The following is a 25,789-nucleotide window of genomic DNA, read 5'->3' on the forward strand; positions in this document are numbered from 1 at the left end:
TTTTTTTAGTTTCGGCACTCTAACTCAAACTAATTAATATAACTTAATACTGTTTTTTGATAAATTAAAGCTTATACAAGTCTGCACAATTTCGTCCTACAACATAATTTTATATAATAATAATAAAAGTCTTTAAAAATTCAGTTAAATACAAATGTTCAACTTACCTCACGTACGGGCACATTTTGTCATACTGTACTTAATAATTTCTAAACTTATAACAAGTTTTGAAAAGTGTAATAGAAATCTGTAAAACTTATAAAATTCTCTATAAAAATTGAGAAAATTATTTCACTAAAATAAAATACTGTTACAAAGTTATAAAACCTAAAACAACTTCGTAAAAATTGTTATTATGGTTACATTTTTTATATTTATCTTATAATGTATTAAACTATAAACTATAAGTAAAAATAGTGTATAAAAACTGTAGCTGATAAAAGTTTGTATAAATTCCCATACAAAAATTTTTGTGTTAGAACAATTTACTGAAAAAAAATCATCACAAAACAACGGTCATTTAATGAGGAAATTCCATTTACTAACTTCTACCAATCAATATAAGGGTTGATCCACACACCCACACACACACAAATAAATCCTTTAATCCCATTAATCATTCAATTTGCCATATCTGGCTAATCGCTAATCGAAAAATATGACCAATCATATTTTCCTACGAAAAAACTAAATTGGAATTCGATTATGTTATCCAGATTTAGATTATATCATCTTTATATATATAGATACACCCCCCAAAAAACATATCTGGAGTTTTTTGCTAAGTCATTCGTATTTTTTAGACTTGTTTGCCACTTTTGTTAATGGATATGTGTAAGGGGGTGTGTGGAATAACCCTTACTCTTATATTTTTTATTTGGAGCCTTTTAGTAAAACAATTCATAGAAATTTTTGGGTTAGGCTGACTTTGGGATGATTTTTGTGGCACTAAATTGTTCCAACACAAAAAGTAGTGTTTGACAAATTTGTAGCAAATGTTATTAGTGGAAGTTCCTAGTACACTACTTTTAGATACAGTTTATAGTTCAAGAATTTTAATGCAAAGTATAAAAAACAGTACCAATTTTTAAGTCTTCATTTGTTAAGTTACTGTTTATGTTATATGAAAAAATGTTAAATTTATTATTTATGAAAAAAAATCTACCAAGACAAAAAAAATTGTAGTAGAAGTAAATCGTCTTAAGCGCGACTAGGAGTTAATTCACCAAAAAAATTTCATTAGAACGAAAATGCGTTACGCAAAAAATACTGATTCGTCATTGGCCAGCGATGAGGTCATTCGAAGCGAGTTGATGTGATTGGTCGAAATCGGCTTGTCATGTGATATCTTTAACTCTACACTCGCAATCTTGTGGATTACGAAAGTCAAAAAAACAATGTTTTAGAGGTTATGTCGTCGAAATCTAGATTTATGAAAAATCAAAACCATAATACGTCGTCACTTGCAAAAAAAAGGTAATAAAAAACAAATCAAACGTCTAATATATATATATATATATATATATATATATATGTGTGTCGGTGTTGTTTTTCTGAAAGTGTATTTTAGCTGGTAAAGAGTACATCTCTCTCTTCTACAAAGTAAAGTAGTTTATATGCAAATGACGAGCAATTTGAATTTCTTCAACTTTTCAAAGTGCTAATAAAAACAATGTGCATTACGCTTTGTTCTTTATCGTTAGCACTTTGATATCTTTATATATATATATATATATATATATATATATATATATATATAACATCTCCCACAACATTTTCAAAGCAACTCATAGTATCAAACCAAGCATTCTTTACAAAATAATATGCCATTATCTAGCGTCTTTATGAGTTTACCGAGTTGCTGTAAAGCATTATTATGTTAGACAATAATATATATTGTTTAATTTTGTACAAACTTTCCGAAAACATCATTTAAATTAATCGAATAGTTTGAAAGTTACACACGATATAATAACCAAACCTTCTTTTCCAGGCTACACCCACGATCCATCATCCACAGTATACGCAGCCTACACTCCAGGAACGCATATAATCGAAAATTCAACATCAAATTTCGATCAACCCGTCTACACCACTTTGGAAACACCAAATGCAACGTCAAAACGTCGTTTAAGTAACCCCATCGAAAGCAATACCACAAAAAGAAAGAAATTTGGTACTAAAGATGACGACGAAGCATCAGAAAAACGTTTCAGAACAGAAGATGAACACAGGACAGTTATCACTTTCCAAATACCACAAGATGATAAAGTAAGTGATGGTAAAATCAAGGAGGATGGATACCAAAAGCCTTGGCAAAGACCTAGTCAACCTAAATCATTGGCCATGTGCTTTACGAGTACAGGAGCTGCTTTATCTTTACCACCAAAAAGAAAGACATCTACAGACCGTACTCATTAGACGACAAACCTTGTAGTAAAATCAGAGTGCCAGCTGAAGAAGACCTGCACGCTGCCCACGCCATCCTGGACCTAAGTGCTTCACCAGTCTTCAACTTAAATCCACCAAACTTCACGCACCAAGTGATAAACATACCACCTCCAACAGAATACCACGATGGTGCAAGGAATCTTCAAATCTTAGAAGATTACGAAACAGAAGCCAGAAACTACATGGTGACGTCACCGGATCTGATAAATTACCAAGACAGGACAGATGAGATTCGTGTTGCGGTCGAAGATGAGCCAGAAGGACGTGCCGAGATCAGAAGATGCAAAACAGGTCGACTTGAATGAATTCAAGACTGGTAAAACAGTTGCGTATACGTACGAAGCCTTTTTGTCAGCGATGGACGTTCTAAACGTGCCAGGGAGAAAGCTGATCAAAAACCTGACAACAGGTATAGTAAAACTTATATGTGCTAGTGCTGAAATCTAAAACCAAGTATAACACATCAATTTTTTCTCAGGGGTAAGTATTCCTGTTCAGATTGTGGCAAGCAGTACGCGACATCCAGCAACTTGTCCAGGCACAAACAAACGCACAGATCCTTGGATTCGCAGTTGGCCAGGAAATGCGAATCATGCGGAAGGCCTACGTTTCCATGGCAGCCTTGGCTATGCATCAGCTCACTCATCGCCTGGCACACAGATGTCGACTGTGCGGAAAACTGTTTTCTAGACCTTGGCTACTGCAAGGACACTTGAGGTAAATGATCAGCAAAACCGTTTATACCACAAACAGAATGAAATGTTAATTATACCATGTTGTTTCTTCCTCAGGTCTCATACTGGTGAAAAACCTTATGGTTGCGCCCATTGCGGCAAGGCTTTTGCAGACAGATCCAATCTCCGAGCACACATGCAGACGCACAACGCTGACAAAAAACACGAGTGCACCAGATGTGGTAAGTTGTTCGCCTTGAAGTCTTACCTGAACAAACATTTAGAAGCCAGTTGCACATCATCACCAGATAAAACAGCACAAGACTCTGCCAAAGTCCAGAACATCGGACAAGATTCTAATCAGTCTGATCACATTGATCAACAATTTGATTATCAAGGTATGAAATATGATGCGAGTAGACAATTTGGACATCATAATAAAGAAGAAGATGTTGTCAGGCCGGGATTTTATCAGGAAAGTGGTAATTGTTATGTGGATGGTGGTAAAAGTGAGTTTAGGGAGGTGACGACCAAGGTGCAGATGGTAAACTAAAGCATTAACTAAATGACGTTTGAACTTAAAATATTTCGTTTGTTCAAAACCGGGTCTGAAACTCAATTCGTCAAAGCCAGGAAGTAATTATTTATAATCTAATTCTTTGATTACAAATGCTTCAAATATAAATGAGTATCAGAACAATCAGATCTTAAGACAACAAAATTAATATTCTCTTGTGTATCTTTCAAAATAACCAAGCAATAACTACCAAGACATCTACTTCATAAATATTCACAAAAAAATCAGCGAAACTTAAAAAAATACTCATTGATGTAACTTCTAGCAACAAAACCTACCAACAATTTTTCTGGATTATTACAAACGATAAATATTTTCTCAACTGGAAGACATTGATAAAGGCTTGCAAACAACCAAATGCAAACTTGTAAATTCAAACCAAGATCCAATTTTTATCACCAATTTACTCCCAGTATGAAAAACATCAATTCTTAACCAGAAAAATCTGATGTTTTATGTGCAACTACTAAAATCTTTCTAAATTATGCTATCTAACTGGTAAATTCTTCAAGACAAAGCTTATATTCTTTGACCAGAAGTGCAATTGTCCTAAAACAGAGTGTGTTTCTCAAACAAGACATCTAAATTTCAATCAAGTGCTACTAAATAAATAAAATAAAGTGTCTACTAAAATTTTCACCTGGTGTCCAATCTTGGAAGCCGAATACTCAGACCAAAAATGGTGCCCAGTTAGTGTCAACAAGTCAAGACTTCACACGCCCCCAAAAAGGTATAACTTGAAACTCCAATGCTCGTCCAAAGATGAAAACCAAAATTGTTGAAACTTGTTATAAAATTTTTTTATCCAAAAAATCGAAGTAACGTATTTTGTAAACAAAATGTTGTATTTTTGAACCCAACATGTTCCAAAGATATTTTTAAATCGGATTACGTTTTTGGTAATTTTATTTTTGTTAATAAATAAGTCACAAATGTCCCGATTAAAATATAAAGTATCTAGTCTTATGAAAAATATAGTCCTTATATATAAATATATAGCGTTAAGTATTAAAACAGACTTAAAAAATAGCAAAAAGTCCAAAATAAATAGAAATTTTCAACAACGCTTACCATGTTGTCCAAACTTAGCACCACAAGTTTTCATACAAACTAGCTTAAGTTCGTTACACATGGTAAGCGTTACGATAATTTTTTTTAGCGATATAACAAATGACTACGACTTATTAAAAAAAAATCGTTATATTATTAAAATGATAAGTATTAACTATTTAAAATAAGATATATATTTAGATAAGATAAATATTATACACCAAAAAATATAAATATAGGTCTAAACCATAACCTACACCGTAAGATAGTATTAAACAGTATTTTAGCATTAAGACTTCATTTAGTGTAATAAAAAAATTGTGTTTGCTTCGCCAAAACTAAAAAACAAACGCTACACAATATTTTTTCACTGATGAATGTCGTCGGAACGTAGTCAGCTAGGAATTTTGTCTAGTCAACAGAAAATTAATGTTAAGGCTTCGTAGTTAAGAATTTTTATTTTTAGTTCGAAAAAATAACGTGTGCCCCGAAAACGTCCAAAAAATTATAAGATTTTAGAATTTGGAATTTTTTGTTGAGAGCAAACGTGCGTATATATTATATTGATAAAGCTTAGTGTAAGAGGATAAGCTTGCTCTCTTATCTTAATCGAAATAAGAAATATGAAATTTTAGACAAAACATGACAAGTAAAACAAATTTAGTCGTACACGCTTGTCATAAGTTAAAGTTTCGTTGATCCTAATCTTGCTATCTTATTTTAATACTCCCAGTAAGCACCCAGCGGCGGTTGCAATCTGAAATCCACGTAGATTCTACATGGATGTCACAGCGCTTATTATAAGATGGTATGTTTTCTTCGTATCGTAGATAAAATAAACGTCAGTACACATGTTTTTTCATATATTTTTTTTTGCACGCGTATATTTATTGTCAATCAAAGTATACAACGTCATTACATAGATGAATCACGTAATATCTTATCTTATCATGCGCTTATCTTAAGATAATTTTTCTCTAATTTCACTCTCACTGTTTTAACTAAATATTTGAAATGAGATAAGTTTCTTTGCTTTTGTAAATACTTGATTGAAGCATCATAATATAAACGACATTGATAGTACAATTTTATATCTTATCTTATCTTAACACTCATCTTGAAAATGATATGAAGTAAATCAATATTATTATTCTCTTATCTTATCACTAGCTTATCTTAAGAAAAGTTTTTTTTTCAAGTTTTTCAAAGTGTAAGTAATTATATTGAAGATTTTATTTTTACCTTTTTATCTTATTACTAACCTACCTTAAGTTGATAAGATTGACAATAACCCTTATCTCAGTACTACTCGATGTTCTGATTTATCAACTTGGATGAATTGTGTATCAACCATACTTTTATTATCTCATCTTATGATAAGATAAGCGAGCAAGCTTATCCGACAAGTGTAGATTTAAATAAAAAATATTAGAACCGTCCCAGAAAAACAACAGTTAGATTTAATATAAAACGTGCAAACGATCTGAAGTTGAAGATAGTTCTTGTTAAACGATCGTTTTTGCAAAAAAACATTTCAGGATAAATAAAACAATGCTTAAGATTTATCCAAAACTATTTAATTCCTGACACGTTTCAAAAATATCTCAAAGACCATCATCAGGATAATTAAAATACAATGCAAAGAATTTATTTAGTATATGAAACCCTAAGAAATTCTGTCAGGTCTCTAATTTATTATTTTTTACTTTTACCACCCGGATGCCACCATAAAATAAAAAAATACTTAAATATTTTTAAAATTGAACCAAAATAATTTAATTCCTGACACGTTTCGAATATATCTTTAACACCATCATCAGAATAATTAAAATACAATGCAAAGAATTGATTTATTATATGAAACCCTAGGAAATTTTGTCAGGTCTTTATTATTTTTTACCACCCGGATGCCACCATATAAATCTCGTAATTCACGAGTGAAAAGGGTTAAAAAACGTTTCATTTATCAGGATTAAAAAATTGCAAGAATGATCGTGTTAACATAAACTATTTTCTATATTTTATAATAAGACAGTAGCCAATAGTAGTGTAGATAGGTAACGTTTAGCTTATAAGATAATAAGTAATATATTTTTAGATCTCCTGAAAACACTTCTGAAACATTCCACCGACTAAAAAATTAGTAATTTAATAAAATTTTATTATTATTATTAGATTAAAAATTTTACTCGTGGTCATAATACAAAAAATTTGGACAAAAATAGTAAACGTTTACCATGTTGCCCGAACCTAACTTGATGCTTTTCCATACAATTTTACTGAGGCTCGGATATACATGGTCAGCGTTATGGATGCTTTTTAATGCAAAAATTTGTTAAATTTAAATATACAAACATTTACTTTAAAATAAAAAATGAACCACATAATCAGTTTTGAAATATCAAAGACGTTCCAAATAATTTTAATTAAAACGTTGTTAGAATTTTTATAGAACGTGCTAATACAATCTTGTTTGCAAGATAATTTTGTCAAGTTTTTATTAGTTTAAACAAATTATTTATTAACACCGAAAACCAAAAAAGTGTCATTTATTAACATCCAAATTCAAAAGTTATTTTACAAAAACCAAAAATATTTACCACCAATTTTGACCACGAGCAATGAGTTAAAGAAAGAAAACTTACTTAGTTTTATTTTTATATTTTATACTTAAAAACTTATTTATTTATTTAATAAAAATTAAAATTATTTATTAACATATTAAAAAAAATATTTATTTTTAAAAAAGACTAGTCACATAATTATAAACCAAATTTTATTTATTAAAAACCAAAACTAGTCCCATATTTATAAAACCAATTTTATTATGCAAACAAACTAGTCACTTAATTCAAAATACTAAAAATTTAATATTTAATTAATTAATTTATTTACTACATTTAATTTTAAACAAATTAATTTAAATTTCATGATTCTGATACAACTAACTTTGAGAACCTGTGCACATGCACGCGTATTCTCAAACCGTGGGTACTTAAATATAATAATTTATAGAATATTAAAGAAAATAATGTAGTATAAAATATATTTTAAAATAATTTATTATATATTATTTATAATATTTATTATAAAAAATGGAAGAGGGTGCAATCTAGTCACTTTAGATTTAAATATTAAATTTAACAATTTAATATACAAAATAAATTATTAGTTTATAATTTTTTAAGCAGAGGGGATAGGAGTGCAATAAACAAATAGATGTAAATAAATAAATAATAAGCATTTGCATTTATATTTATAAAATTAATAATTATTTTTTTTTTAATTTAATTTTTATGTACAGCTAGTCAATATATAAATATATAAAATAATATAAAACAGTATTTATAAAACAATATTATTAATAAAAACGAAAGAGTGTGATATCTAGTCAAAAATTATAATATAAAACAAAAATCTTATGATTTTTAAACGTATATAATATATTAATATATAAATAAAATTATAAATATTACTTATAAATATATTACCATGCATAATTTTAACAGAACGTCATTTTTAAACCCGTTAGGACGTTAATGGGCTTTGCATAGGCCTTCAATGGGTCATTATGGTCGAGAAATGGTCAAACAAGGAACAAAACCATTTTTTTTAAGTTTGACCATATTTATGACTATAGAGTATTAAATATAATAATATTTGAAGTTAGGATAAGATTTTGAGGGTTTTTTTTTATTTTAAGTTTAAGATTTTGAGAAAAAAATGATTTAAAATAAGCTTTCGTATTGATCTCAAAGATTATAGTTGCAAATAAGCGATCAAATAATAGTTTGTAGAAATATAAGATATTAAAAATTTACCAGAAAAAATTATGTGAGACGAAAACAATTATTACAATATAATAAAAATAATTTTGAACTCAACCTTAAATTTAAAAATATATAATTATAAATTATAGTTTGAGAATCTGTGTCGATACACCAATTACCACCAAACTTACCACATACATTATTCAAAATTAGTTTTTTCGTCTTGCATTAATTTTTTTCAGTAAATTTTTATAAAAAGTATTAGTTTATATAGTTAAGCATGATATTCCCGAACAAAATATGTAAATACAATATTTAATATATTAAAATATAGAATTTAAGTACCATTAAAATACTCGTACTACTAATGCACGTACTAATATTAAGATATTAGATAAATTATTTTTTATAATATTAAATATTATCTTTTTGAAAAATATTATTATAATTTATTTAAAGAAACGTTTGATGTATTATTTTGTATTATTGTTTTTTGTTTGATATTTAATTTTAAAATAGTATTTGTTTAAATTTTAAGTATTATCAGATATTATTTTGTTTATAAATATTATAATATTTTACAAATTATTAATTTTAGTATTATTTATATAATTCATGCATTTATTTATATTTACATATTTATTTTTTCATTTATGTATTTTATTTAATAAATATTTTCAAAACATATGATTTATTTTATGAACAAATTTTATTTTATTTTACAGATCTGCTTTATGGTTTTAAATTTAACACGTTAAAATTTTTTTTATATTTATTTTAATAACAAAAATTATTGAAAAATATTCATTATGTTGTTCCAATTTATTTGAAGCGACTCACAGTTTGAGAATATTTCATGATACCTCAAAAATACTCATCAAATAGTATATTTTATATATATTTACTTTTAAAATTTAATTTTTGTTAACTCAAATCCCATTTTGAACCAGATGGGATGTCATTGGGACTATCGTGCTATCATGGGACTTGTATGGGACGTTCGGACTAGTTCAGGTCGAAATTGGGAATACAAATGGTTTTTATTGATTTTATTTCGATTTTTTTTAAGTATTATTATTTTTATTATGATTGTGAATAAATAATGCAAATTTAGTTGATATACGTTTCGATTGATTGCTTCAGTACCATCGTCAGGATAATTTTTATATCGAATTTGGAACTAAAATTTAATTTATATTTATTTGTTTTTAAAATATTTTTGTTTTAATATTAATTTCATTGTATAGGTACAATTGATATTCGTTTTGATTATATTTCAACGTTATCTTCAGAATAATTTTTTCTCAACAAAAAATCTAAATAAACTCAAATTTTTATTTTTGAGAATCTGCAAATCTGTTTCTTAAACCGTGAGTTGTAATTTAACTTTGTTTAAAGTACATGTCCTTTACGTATTTATCTAATTATCTAAAGCTAGATTTAAGATTTCACCACTTGCTTATGGAGATACACCAATATTAGATTAGATTTTTAGATAATCAGTTATCTATTTAGAATTTAGATAGTGTCACAGATTCAAATTAATGGAAAACTATATTTTTAAAAATTATAAAAAACATTTTAATAGACAAAACAAAATTTTACTAAATTAAACGCAAAGCAATTATCAAGTGTATATTTGAGAATCCGTGTCCCCAGACCAACTATTCTCAAACTAAGTATAAAATTTCTCAATTTTCTGTTAATTTGAGTGTGTGACACTTAAATTAATTGATATTAAACCTAAGCAATAAAATATAAGTAGTTTGTAAGAGTTATTTGTTGAAGTATTTGTTTTTTGGTCGTTTTTTGTTCGAAACAATTGTTATAAACAAAAGCAATTTGTTGACTAGTTCATAAGCGATTTTTATATTGGAGTTGAATTTGAAAAAGATGGATTTGGGGATCTTTAAACATTTTCTGGAAAAAATAATAATGCACACTTTTTCCCTCTGCATTTACTGCACAAATTTCGTTGATCGTAGATTGACTAGTGCACATATAAACAGGATTTAAAAATATGTAAAACAATCTTCATTTCGTGATCCAAGTGAATTCAACAAGTCCACTACATTTAACAACCTTTAACAAAGCTTCTCAAACTAAGTTACCAATAAAATGTTTAAAATTGTTCTGTGATTAAAAAAAGCAATACGAAAAAAGTCAATAATTACTCGATACATATCATTGTGTTAAATTTACTCTAAAAATTTTTTTTGTCATTTTTCTTCTAAGGAAATGTTTAAGAGTTCCAAAATCCAAAAAAACTGAAACTCCAAAAGTATCTAAAAGCAATAAACCAGTAGTCAGTAGTTGCCTAACAAGTTAAAACTTTTGAATAGTAAATTGAGGATTGATTGATTATTAAATTAGTAAGAGGATTGCACGAGTTTTTTTATTTTGAAGCAAAACTTCTTAGGGTAATAAAAGTCAGTCATATATATTCACTTACTAAAATAGATTGTTTTTTTTATTTTGAAAATCAAGTCAATATTCTTGAATTCTTTGCAGTAACTTTACTTCAATTTTGTACAAAAAATTAAGAATTTTTCATAAACAATATTTTTAAAATTTAAAAGATTTTGCAAAAGTTTATTACCAGTATAATGATTTTTTACCCTGTGTGTGAAACTGATTGGAAATAATATATATTTATTAGCAATATGAAATTTAGGTTAAAGAATAAAATCTGCGATTGTAGTATTTAGATCTAATTCTAAAATATTTAGAATGACTAAAATAAAGTTAAATATTTACTAAAAATTTAGTAAAGTTGCTAGCTGACTACTAAAAACGACTTAGGATAAATAATAAAAAGATAGAGTTAAAATGAGACGAAATTATGGATGAGGAGGGTTTGAAGAAAACCGATTTATAAATGAATAATTTTTTTTTATAAAGGTAACATCTAATTTACACATTTATACACAATCTTATACATCATTTACACATTTATATACAATGTGATACATCATTTATACATTTATACAAATGTCCCATGCAAAGTTACACATTACACAGCAAATTACAAAATCTACACATCTATACACAGTCGTACACAGAATTACATATTTATACACAATCTAATACATCAATTTACTCATTTAAACAAAATTTAATACATCATTTACATATTTATACGAAGTCCTACACAAAATTACACATTACACAGCAAAATACAAAATTTTCACAACTATAGGCAATCACGAACAAAATTACACATTTATACAAAATCTAATACATTATTTACTCATTCATACATAATTTACATTTTTATGCAAAATCTTATGTAAAATTACACATTACACAGCACAATACAAAATCTACACAACTGTATACAGTCATACACAAAATTTGTATAAAATTTAATACATTATTTACACATTTATACATAAACTAGTACACAATTTACACATTGATTTCATGTCCCACATAAAATTACACATTACACAGCAAAATACAAAATCTATAAAACTATATACACACAGTCACATACAAAATTACACATTTATTACACAATTTAATACAAAATTAACACATTTATCCAGTAATTGAACATTATTACACATCATTACACATTTATACTCATTATACATATTTAACACAGTCAAACTCAGAATTACACATTTTACACAATTACACAATTACACACTTCACATATACTCCACACACACCACACATATTCTACATACATTCCACACACATTCTACATACATTCTACATACATTCGACACATTCCACCTACATACCACATACATTCCACACATATTCCACAAACATTCCACATATTTCTAAAAATATATATATATATATATTTCATAAAAATATATATTTCATTATATAAATCGGTTTTGCGCAATCATTTAACCAACTGTTGAGCAAGAAAATAGTGCAAGATTGCAACCGTAGAAAATAAAAATATTTAAAAAAACGACGTAGAATCTAAATATAATATAACGACACAACAATATATATATACACCATAAAATATATATAAGACTATATTATATATAAAACCAAATACCCTTAGACACCAATAAATACGCTATAGATTAAATGATTAGATAATTAGATAATTATCTAATAGATAATTATATATATGCATAAGATAATATACCCTCCATATATGAAGTTAGGCGTTAGGTATATACTGAAAACCCTAAAAAAAATACTTTTTGTACTATGATGCTATGTGAAAATATAAATCGAGGCTTTGTTGGTGTAGTTGTTGCGGTTTTTTGAGAATATCTCAAAAAGTGTTGGTCGTAGAGAAAAAATTAGTTATGGTATTTTATAGGTAATGAAATTTTCTACAAATTTGTGAAAGATTTTTGTCAGACGTATAGTTTTTGTAAAAAACGATATTGAAATTTAGTTTTTGCGATTTTAGTTTATTTCATGCTAGCCGCTATGATTGAAAACATTTTGGTAGGTGTACCAGGTGCAGTGTTTGGCAAATATCTCTAGAAGTACCCATTGTAGGCAAAAATTTTACTCTGCAATTTTATAGCTAATAAAATCCTGTACAAAAATTTGGTATTGCAAGTATTGCTACATAAAACAACAAATTAAGGCATCAAGTGGTTTCTAACGACTTGTAGATTTTTGATATGAGTTGTAGGTGAACTTGTTGCAGTTTTTGGCAAATATCTCTAAAAATATGTGTTGTAGGCAAAAGTTATATGCTGCAATTTTGTAGCTAATAAAATTCTCCACAAACATGGTATATTGCAAATGTTCCTAGTAAACACCGAACGACACCGAGCGGCGGTAGCAATCTGAAATCCACATAGATACCACATGCATGTCACATCGCTGAAAGCAAGCTTGTGGATTTCAGGTTGCTACCGCCGCTTAAATCACACGGCGTTTCCTGGGTTGCTATGTGGAACTACAAATTGAGGCATTACGATGTTTCAAACGACTTACAGGTCTTTGATATGAGTTGAAGGTGTACTTGTTGCAGTTTTTGGCAAATATCTCTAGAATTATTTATTGTCGCAAAAATTAGACCCAAATTTTGTTTTTACCAGCATACTATTTTTGCCCAATAACTCTTTCCAGGCACATCCAAACCAAAAACAACGTTCTACAAAATTATTTTTTATTAAATATAAATAATATATATATATCTTTTTCCTACGACTAATACTTTTCGCAAAAACTAATTTCTAAGTTTTTATTCACCCTTAAATTATGGTTTCATATAGCGCCATGTACTAACTAGGGTTTGAAGTCTTTATGTTAAGTTATTATAAATATATAATAAAAGGAAAAAGAAGAATTAGATTTGTAAAAAAATTGAGACCCTGCAAAATAGTCAATAATCTAAAAATAAACATTGAATAGAAATATAAATATATGAATATATACAAAATGAACACATGAACACTAAAATGCTATGTACTTTTTTTTTCTAAATTTTCTTATTAAAATTTAATTTTTTTACATTTATTTTGCTAAGTTTTGCTGTGTCCAGAAAAATTTACAAATCTACAAACGAAAAAGCAATTTGTTAAAGCAATTAAAATTAATTAAGTCAATATTGTATAAACGAGTCAATACTTAATTTAAGAAGTCAATATAAAGTCAATAATTTATTCAACAAATTAGAAATAATTTATTCAACAAAACGTTATTAGAATAAGTCAATAATTTATTTGAAAAGTCAATCAATTATTTAAAAAGTCAATAATTTATTAGACAGTCAATTTATTCCACAGTCAATAATTTATTATTGAAGTCAATATATCAAATAAAAAGTCAATAATTGAGTTAACTTTAAAAGGAATATCAAAAGTAAATGATTTATATAAAATTAATTATTTATAAGAATGAATATAATTTAATTATAAAGTCAATAAATAATTTATATCAAAATCAATACCATATATAAATGTTGACAGTTTAGTCGAAAAGTTAATATTTTAGTCAAAAATTGTCAATGATTTTCACCACAAGTCAATAATTAATTTTACAAGTCAATAATTAATTTGATAAGTTAAAAAATTTAGAAAATCGACAAAAATTATATAAAAAGTAAATAATTTAGTTGAAAGTTAATAATTTAGTTGAAAATCAATAATTTAGTTAAAATGACAATAATTTATGTCAACAAATATTTAGTCAATAGTTCAGTGAAGGAATTAATACTCATTTCATTAATATTCATTTGAAAATTCAATTTTTATAGAATGTCAACAATTTATGTGAATTGTCAACAAATTATTTAAAGCATTAAAATTTTATATGGCCTATCAATAATATATATGAACAGTCAATAATATAGTTTAAAAACTAATAAAACAATTACAAAGTCAATAATTTCAATGATAATATAATTAAAGAATCGATAAATTATTGAAGAAGTTTTTGATGTATATGTCAAGTCAATAATTTATATGGACAGTCAATGATTTAGTTAATGAGTCAACAAATTATTGAAAAAGTTATTGATTTATATGTAAAGTCGACAATTCATATGAAAAGTCAATAGTATAGTTCAAAACCAATAATTTTATTAAAAAGTAAATTTTATTAAAAAGCGAATAATTTAGTTATAAAGTCAATAATTTAGTTGAAGCCAATACTTGATATTATACGAAAAGTTAAGTTAAAGTTATTTAGAAGGCCTATAATTTATTTAGAATGCCAATTTATTTAGTTATACGGTCAATAGTTTTGGTTATAGAGTCAATAATTTAGTTATATGGTCAATATAACTGAATAAATCAATAATTCAGTTATAAAGTCAATGATTTAGTTATAAAGTCAATGATTTAGCTATAGGGTCAATGATTTGGTTATAAAGTCAATGATTTAGTTACAAAGTCAATAATTTATTTGGAATGCCAATATAATTTTTATGGAGAGTCAATAATTTATATGGAAAGCGAATGATTTAGTTTTAACGTCAATGATTTAGTTATAAAATCAATAATTTAGTTGTGAAGTCAATAATTTAGTTGTAAAGTCAACAATTTGGTTATAGAGTCAAGAATTTATTTATAAAGTCAAGAATCTATTTACAAAGCCACTATTTAGTTATAGTCAATAATTTAGTTATAAAGTCAGGAATTTATTTATCAAATAAAAAATTTTAGTGATAAAGTGATTGATTTGGTTAAATAGTTAATAATTTATATGAAAAGTCAATTATTTAGTTATAGAGTCAATGACTTATTTAAATTCATTAATTTGGTTATAAAGTCAATAATGTAGTTATAAAGTCAATGATTAAGTTGTAAAGTCAATGATTTAGTTGTAAAATCAATAATTCAGTTATAAAGTTGATATTTGATATAATTATTCCACAATTTATATGAAAAGTTAATCATTTATTCAAAAGGCCAACAACTTATTTAGAAAGTCAAAAATTTAGTTATAAAGTCAACAATTTAGTTATAAAGTCAATAATTTACATGAAATATCAATAATTTATATGAAAAGATAATATAATTGATATGGCAAGTCAACATTTATATAAAAAGTCAACAATTTATATGAAAAGTCAACAATTTATATGAAAATGAATTCTAATTATAAAGTCAATGATTTAGTTATGATGTCAATAATTTGGTTTGAAGTCAATAATTCAGTTATAAAGGCAATAATTTAGTTATAAAGTCAAATTTGATATTATCATTCCACAATTTATATGAAAATTTAATCAGTCATTTAAAAGTTATGAAGTCAATAATTTAGTTGAAGGTCAATAATTTACTTGAAGGTCAATAATTTAGTTGAAGGATAATAATTCAGTTAAAGTCGACATTTAATAAAATTATTCCACAATTGATATTAGAAGTTAATTAGTTATTTTAAAGGTCAATATTTTAGAAAGTCAATAATTCAAATATGAAGTCAATAATTTAGTTATAAAGTCAATAACTTAATTATAAATTCAATAATTTAGTTATGATATCAATAATTTATCCGAAAAAGCAATAATTAAATAATTGAGTTAATATTGTTTTGCAATGTAAAATTTATTTTGAAAAAAATTATAGGCTTATGGAAACCTGCAAAATATTATAGGCATATGCAAAGAATTATCAAATTTCACATTATGTTTAAGTTTTGTTTGGTTAATGTTAATGAGAATAAATATTATAGGCCTATGAAAAATGACTAAGTAATAATTATTATAGTATCAATAATAATTGAAGGCCTACGAACACTTGTAAATTAACGCTTTCCACTTGCATGCCACCACTCCAAAGGCAAAATACATATAATTCTCGCAATTTGCGAGTGGAAAGGGTTAATATAGGCTTGCAGAAAATTTAGAAAAATCATATTCAATTATGGAAAAAAATAAACAGTTCTCAAAGTCAAATTCAATTTGAAAAAGTTGTGTTTCAAAATATGTCAATAAATATTACAGGCCTATGGAAAGCAATATAAATTAAATGAATTATAAGAAGAAATATTGGAAATAATGATAATTATTATAGGCCTATGATAAAATTGAATTTGTAAAAATTGCAAATTGATTTATTATGAAATGTTTTATTTCAATATTATTTGAATATTAAAAATGCAAGTCAATAAATATTAAAAAGTCAATAAATTAATTTATAAACAATTTGTTTATATTAAATAATATGTTTAAGCAATACACATACACAAGCACACACACATATATATTATATATATAAATAATATTATAAACATATTAAAATAGCGAAATATATTATTATTAATATTATTATTATTATTGAAAATAATATATATATATATTTAAACAATAAAACTTGTTTTTATTAATTATTAAAAATAATATTCATTTTTATCATAATATAATATGAATTTGTATTTCAGGCTTTTGTCTAATGAAGTATATATAATTTTGTTGCTTTTTACGAGTATTCCGAGGTGCTGTAGGAATTTTGTAGTAATATTTCATAAAATACTGATTTGTGCTAAAAAATGTGCCTTACCTCCAAATTTCCAGAAGAGAGTTGACCAGGATCCAGGAACCAAGAACCAAAAACAAGACACTTTCACTGCACTAAAACACTAGAAAAGCCTTAATACAAAACACTGCACAAACACTATAATAACACTAAAAGACTTGTATTAAAAAATCACTCAAAAATCTAGGAAAATGATGGCTACGAGTCCACACCAAGCAAATTATTTAAATACAAACGAATATTTGCCCTTCTACAAATACAGTTCATCACTGATGGAACTTGGACAGACTTCTATGATGATGTTCTTTTGATCAACAAAATCATAACCACTAACGATAAAGTACACGGAGATTCATTTTTCTAATTGGCATCTCCAATTTTGTGATTGGTCCTTGTATCTCCTGGAATATTCTGACTGGTTAAATGAATAAAGTCCAGTATGGTATCAAAGTTTTCCAATTGACACTTGGAAACTTATCAAAAATAGCATGGTCAACAGATTTTCAGAAGAGAGCCTCACCAGGTACCAGAGACCAGAAACCAGAAACCAGGAACAAGGCGCTATCACTGTATTAGAACACTAAAGATACCTTGTTTCATGCTTCTCCACTTTTATGGTTGACCCTTGTAAGTTCTGGTATCTTCTTCTTCTACTGGTTAAATGAATAGCGTCCAGTCTGGTCCCAATCAAAATCTTCCAACCCGCACTTGGAAGCCAACCACAAAAAAGATGGTCTGATATTTTTGTTGGTTTTTGGCAAGAAATTTCATCAAAGTCATATTCTGGAACTAACGTCTGAAAATAGATAAGCAACGATAATAAACTATTTAAGTTCAACTTAGAGATCTTTTTACTAACTATATAAGGTCAACCAAGAGATATTTTTTTTTCTAGTATAATTAGAACCAGAAGTATTAAATTTCGTAGTTAACATGTCAATTTGTTTTTCAATCAAAAAGTTTATACAAGATGTATCTACTAAAGTAATGCATCTAGGTGAAATCACACTGAGATCATTTTCCTTTTATCCATTTTATTTTAGGGGTACACCAAGTTGTTGTAGGGCTTTGTAAGGTTGGACAATGTTGTAGATTATTTAATTCCTAACAAATTCGTCAAATACATCATTCATATTAATCAAATGGTTTAAAAGTTACAAGCAATAAAAGACAATGCATTCAACTCACAACTGTAAGCACCATGAAAATTTGATGTAATTTGTTTACATTTTAGAAATGTATGCAAAAACTACAAACCGCACATAAAAACGGTGTAAAGAAAATTTGAAGCTTATGAAATTTTACACAAATCCATCAAATGTACTATGTACCTAAACCTTATCAGTATTTAACACAAGCAAGTACAATTGTGTCAAACATAGTAGAAGTGTAATCTTCGACAATACTTTAATCGATACTTCAATAATCGATTACATCGAAAAAGTTAGTTTTAAAATATAATCATTTTCATCATATAAAACAAATAAATTTCAACCCTTACTTATCGTCTAGTTTTCTATTTAATAGATATAGCATGTCAATAGAGGTAAAAACAAGCTATTTTTATGATGTGTGTTTTTTTACATGAAATGTCACCCTAACCAATTCATATAAAATTCATAGTCTGTAATTATGTGTTGCTGAAGGAGACTTTCGGTATTAAACGATATATATATATATATATATATATATATATATATATATATATATATATATAACACAAGTATTGTTGTCATTTCGTTTATTTATGACCATTTTGCTAAGCAATATCAGACAACTATCAGCAAAACGTCTTGCCAAAAAAGTATTTGATTGAGAGATTCTTTTAAACTATATATGATAAATAGTAAAAAAAAATAATTTAAAGGATTCATTAAATAGTTTTTGTTTCTAATAACCTGCAAACTATTTAAGAATATTTTAAAAACTACACAAAAATTGTTGTTCATTTATCACAATTTTGTTAAGTTGATGAAGGAACCTTCGGCAAAACGTCTTTGAAAGTAAATGATTCAAGGTGTAAAAATTGTGCAATTGAATATATCCCATTCATATTTGTGATCGTCAATGTGTTTAGCATTATTTATCTTTTTTTGTAAGTGGCCATAATCGTACAATCTTTGTCATGTAAATTTTGACTCGTTTCACCAATGTGAAATTTATCTATTGTTATTTATCTTTTGAACTTTCACAAAATTGTATTGGGTTTTCGTTTCTAATTATAGTATCAAGAAAGATGACTTAATATTTTATGTAGAAGCATTTAAAAAAAATAGTCTTCTACAAAAAATCGTTACCTTATACTTTATCTTTCCTTTTTCATGCACTGCTCTAAAGATTTTGGTGTGCTTGATTCAAAATGAAAATTACTAAGACGATATGATATTTTTCTATATATGATATATATATATATATATAATATATATATATATATATATATGATATATATATCGAAAGTTACATTTAAAATTCTAGTGTTTCGTCACAGATCATATATTACATCCAAGAAGTTCTTTTGCCCTTATTTATCATATCCCACAAATTATATCAATACATTAATATATATATATATATATATATATATATATATTATATATATATATACAATATATACATATGAGTACAAACGTGAATGTTGTGTCCCCAACATTTGTCATTTTTATGTGGGCACATGCAGCTTTTCGTATATATATACATTATATTACATACACATATATACATACAGTAGAAAAACATATATAGATATATATATATTATATATATATATATACTATACTTGATATATATAAATGTATATATGCAAAAATATAAAAATGTTTTTGCCTGGTTTTTATAGCGTGTCATTTGCATATAGGGGTAAGCAGTTTTGCTCTTTTGAAGTTCATACTTACACATTCAAATATAATATATATATATATATATATATATATATATATATATTAACAAAATTAACTATATAAAGAGCAAACTGAACCTCAAAATGACAACAAATAGGTACTCAATAATTTTATAGTTTTAAAACGCATTTTTTCCAGTTTTACTTAATTATTTCTAAAACTATTAGGAAATTCGAAGTAATATATATATTATATATATATATATATATATATATATATATATATATATATGTCCATTTTTCTTTCTGAATGACTGAGTTTTAATTTTTCACATGGCATGTCCCTTCACATGTGATTACGCCATAAATTGAATATTGATCAAACGATATGAACTTTATTCATTATTTGATAGTATTGATATATATTCATATATATATATTTATATATATATATATACATATATTATATATATATATATATATATATATATATATAATACAAAAGTGTACAAATTTGTATAAAATGTATAAATAAATGTGTATAAATGTGCTCAAAATGTGATTAAGCATGTACAAATGTGCTAAAATGTGTCTAAATGTGGATAATTGTGTTAAAAAAGTGTAATCGTCTTTTATTTTACTATTTAGTACATGCTCAGGTTCAATTAATTTTAGATATACTTATGCCTTTTACACCTAGTTCCTTTAATCATAAAATTGAATAAAATCAATACTTTTAACGATCCAATAGCAATTTCATCAATTTAAGACGAAGGTCTTGCTGTGCTACCTTGAGGTACGCCAGTGTTGATATTACGACAAGCAGTCTAGGCGTGTGGAACATTTATATGTGCATATAGATGTGTTAATGTGTATAAATGTGCATAAATATGAATACGTGCATAATTATTTGTATAAATACGTTATTGTTATATATAAAATCATTTATATTTATATTTATAATTAAAATTATATAAATGTACATTCATGTGTTTGAATGTGTATAAATAAAGTGTATAACTGTGAATAAATGCATATAGGTGTGAAAATATGGTTTCATATATTTGTAAATGTTTAAATGTGTTCAGTTGTGTATAGGTGTTTAAATTGTATATATTTGTGTAAAAATGTGGTTACATTGTATATAACTCTATTAAACTAGGTCAGAAGTCAGAAATAATTAAAAGTATCTTGTGGCGTTTTTTCAATAACTACTTTTCGCATTATATCTACATATATACATACACATGTATATATATGTATGTATGTATGTATGCATGTATGTATGTATGTATGTATATATAGCTATAGAAATGTTTTAGAAATATAAATGTATTTCTCTTTCTCTGCGTCGGTTCGCTCTCTTTGGAATTCTTTCATTCCAGGCAATTTAACACAATCTCAGAAACTTGTGAAAAACTTCAAATTACAAAATTCCTTATACAACAACATCTCTGAAAGGAAAAACTACCAATTTACTTCTATATACACACAAACATGTATACACATACATACTCGATATATATTTCATTAATGATAATTTAAACTATTTGTAAGTAGCATTTTGCCTCCAGTCATAAAGGATACACATAATAAAATTTAGTTTTAAAAAAGAATCGATATTATTTACAATTAATATCATCCAAACATTATATATGTAATTGAAAAAAAAATAATTTGTTTAACACACTTCATCTATTTCGGGTTCTAAGAATGTAGTTTATTTAAGTTGCGAGTCAACTGTAATCAGTAGCTTCATGCAAAACATCACAGAACTTACACATGCTCCGGTACAGATTCTAATAGAGCGTTTCTAGCTTTTATTTTCTCCGAATTTAGAGCCAAATAATTTAAAATCACTTGAAATGTCGAGTAAACAGAAAATTAGCAAGTCAGATTTTCTGGCAAAAACATAAGCTTCAAGAAGATGAAAATAATGAACTTTGATAAATTATTATAATTCAGCCACTTATCGTAGGCCTATAATATTTTAGTTATTTCATACTACAAAATATATCATTCATTGTACAAAGTTTCATTTAAATTAAATTTAAATTTTAAAAAAATCAACATTTAATTGTTAAACATATTTCAATATTTACTGTATTTTCTTATATGTATGTAGGTTTATATATATATATATATATATATATATATATATATGTATATATATATATATATATATGTATAAGTATATGTACAAATATATTTCCTTATATCCAAATAGATGTTACACGAGAGAATAAATAAAAAGCTAGAATTCAATATTGGAAAATCGTTTCGTGCATTTTTATTTAAAGTGTCAATACAATATAAAATCGAACATATAAATATATAAATATATAAAACGCGTTTTCCGATTTTATATTTTCAATATTATGAATATTTTATTCCTTAAATCCACTCGGAATGTACAAATATCGATATTATATATACATATATGTATATACATATAGAGTAGGGCGGGGCACAAGGTCCAAGGGACTGTGAATATCAAACCATCTATATTGCAACAAATAACACAAATGAAACAAACAATTATCTGACTATGTTCAGTAAAACTCCTAGATAATTCATTATTGTAGAAATGTTTTTTTTGCTGTTTTTCCCAAATTTATCACTTGGTCCTTTTTACCCCATAGGCAGGGTAAGATAGGACAGCCAGGGGTCAAACAGATCCAATGCCTTATTTTTAATTTTAAAGGGATTTTATGGAATAATAGCTACATTATTCAACCAATGCAAAATATAAATTTCATAGGTACATTTTTTACAGAGATAGCACTGTATATAACCTTGATCTGGTATTTTGTCAGAAATATTCATCAGCATAGTTAGAATAACTATTTATTTAACATATCTCTTGTAAAGTTACTTTTTAACTTCCCGTAGGGTAAGTTATAGTAATCGCAAAAAAATCGAAAAAGAAAATTTTTATATATCTTTACGTTTCAGAGGTTTCTGAACATTTTGGCATACCTTAGAAAAAATGGATGTATGTGTGTGCGTGTGTGTGTGTGTATGTGTGTGTGTGTGTATGTATGTATGTATGTGTGTGTATGTATGTGCGGATACAATTTTTCGTCGACGATTTCGGGAACACGGATCAACCGATTTGAATAAATCAAAAAACATTCGATTCGTATTGATAAGGAGACGTGCTGATTAGTTTTTGGCGAAGGCAGGTCTAGCCGTTCCGGAGATACGGGGCAAAAAGTGCCGAAAACGGTAAGTCAGGTTTTAAGAGAACGGAGCGTCCGATTTTAATAATTTAAAAAACATTTTACTTGTATTGACAAGATAAAGAATTGATCAAATTTTCATAAAGGCAGGTCTAGCGGTTTCGGAGATCTAACGAAAAAAGTAAAAAAAAATGCCATTTGGCGGTCAAAAATGATCATTAGACATATGCACATCAAATTTTCAGATTTTATAGAGATTTTAACAATAAGTTTAAATTTTGTTTATTTTTCTATGGGTTCCGTACCAATGTTTACCCGTTAGACAGCGACGCCGCGCTTACGCGCTTTATATTTTGTCTCTATGCAGTTAAAGCAGTACGATTGCTTTGAAAAACAAGTTCAGATCTTCCAAAATATGTCAAATAAAGAAAAAATTTTTTTTTCAAAAAAAAAAATAAAAAAAATTTTTTTTAAAAAAAAAATTAAAAAAAATTTTTTTTTTCAAAAAAAGTAATTTTTTGTCCAATTTATAGTTTCTCAAAAATCTTATTTTTTCGAAGTAAATTTTTTTCAAAAATGTTAATCGATTTTAAAAAAAATAATAATTTTTGGTACGGGAAGTTCCAGCAATTTGCCTTAAGGCACGATGCCCTAATTGCCTTAAGACAGAATTCCACTTACAGCTAGTTTAACTTGATTTACTATTTTTTTTATTGTATACACCTTTGCCAAAGGCAAGGTTCAGATGGTTCTTTTTGCCCTCATGTGTAAGCTTTTATAGAGATTAGTTAAAAAAAACTGTTGAATCTAACTTACAATAACAATACGTCTTATGAAACAAGTAAATAACGTTTGCTTGAAAAACTGTATTAAGGTCCGGTAAACTAACAACAGTGCTCACGACCAAAAAAACTAACAACGAAAGAAAATACTTATGTTATGGATTTTCAAACATTTCTGTTTATCTCCTGATGGCGACGTCTTAAGAATCAAGGTAATGGCTGGTATACATCTTTTGCCCTCTACTTTCAAATATTGTTGTTGAAAAATTCTTAACATTACTTGTTTTTGAGATATAAGTGGTGGACCTTTTTACCCGCAGACCTTGGAGTTCCGTTATATATATATATATATATATATATATAATTATTTATATCCACCGTTTTCATAATTGATTAATAAAATGATTAATAAGGGGAGCCGTTAGAGAAATTAGTATATAAAACACTGTTTTGTTACGGTGCAATTAATAAGCCGGGAAATCACCCGAATAAATCAAAATTATATACAAACATATATAGGTATATACATATAATATATATAATATATATATATATATATCACATATATACGTGCATAATGTATGTATCGTTTTGTATACTAACTAAGCTACATCGACAGAATATTAATGCCTTCATTAGTTGAATAAACATATAGCTTTGTTAGCTATAGGGGGGTTACTGGTATATATATATATATATATTATATATATATATATATACTAGCTGACCGGCAAACGTTGTTTTGCTAAGTAATGTATATTCTGATCAGTTTCTAGAGATATTCAGATATTCAGATATTCAGATATTCAGATATTCAGATATTCAGATATTCAGATATTCAGATATTCAGATATTCAGATAGATATTCAGATATTCAGATATTCAGATATTCAGATATTCAGATATTCAGATATTCCGATAGAGCTAAATGTACAAAAAATGGCAGTTCTTGAGAGAACTAAGTGTCCGATTTGAATGATTCAAAGAACTTTCTGCTTGTTTTAACAGAATAATTGCTTTTGTTATAATTTTTTTTTTGAAATTTTTAAGTTACCAAGTTTCAAGTAACATTCGATGAATTCGAGCCGTTTTCGAGTTTTACTTGGACATTTGAAAGAGCGCTCCATTTTTATATATAAGATATATATATATATATATATATATATGTATATGCATATTTATACTAGATGACCCGACAGACGTTGTCCTGTACTTATGTCTATAATTAAAAAGTTCCAATTTTGTTTAATAACTCATTTTGATATTTACCAATTAGTTAAAATTTGTTCTGTTTTTTGAGTCGAAGCAGTCTAAATTATTCTCACTTTTGAACTTGAGAGTAAGATAAATCTAATTCCAAAATTTCATACAAATTGGAGCACAGCAAAAAAATTCAGACCCAAAAAGTTCCATTGACTTGAGTAAATATTCTGTATCCAATGCCAAGCACATGAATTTTTGACACAATGAAACTTCTTAATAATTGTTCGAATAAGTAAATTTTTTTTGTATCGTGATTTAGTAAAGTAAGGCAAAACACGATTGCATT

The 25,789-nt window shown here is 26.5% G+C and overlaps 1 pseudogene; it reads left to right on the forward strand.

Annotated features, from left to right (window-relative positions):
- The window catches only part of LOC113363143, a 10,658-nt pseudogene extending 6,980 nt beyond the window's left edge, over nt 1-3,678 (forward strand).
- The last annotated feature ends 22,111 nt before the right edge of the window (nt 3,679-25,789 follow it).

The sequence above is a fragment of the Ctenocephalides felis genome, unplaced genomic scaffold (genome assembly GCF_003426905.1).
Source record: "Ctenocephalides felis isolate EL2017-DRISC unplaced genomic scaffold, ASM342690v1 CF-g0.4_SCAFFOLD_00845, whole genome shotgun sequence".
Taxonomy (NCBI): domain Eukaryota; kingdom Metazoa; phylum Arthropoda; class Insecta; order Siphonaptera; family Pulicidae; genus Ctenocephalides; species Ctenocephalides felis.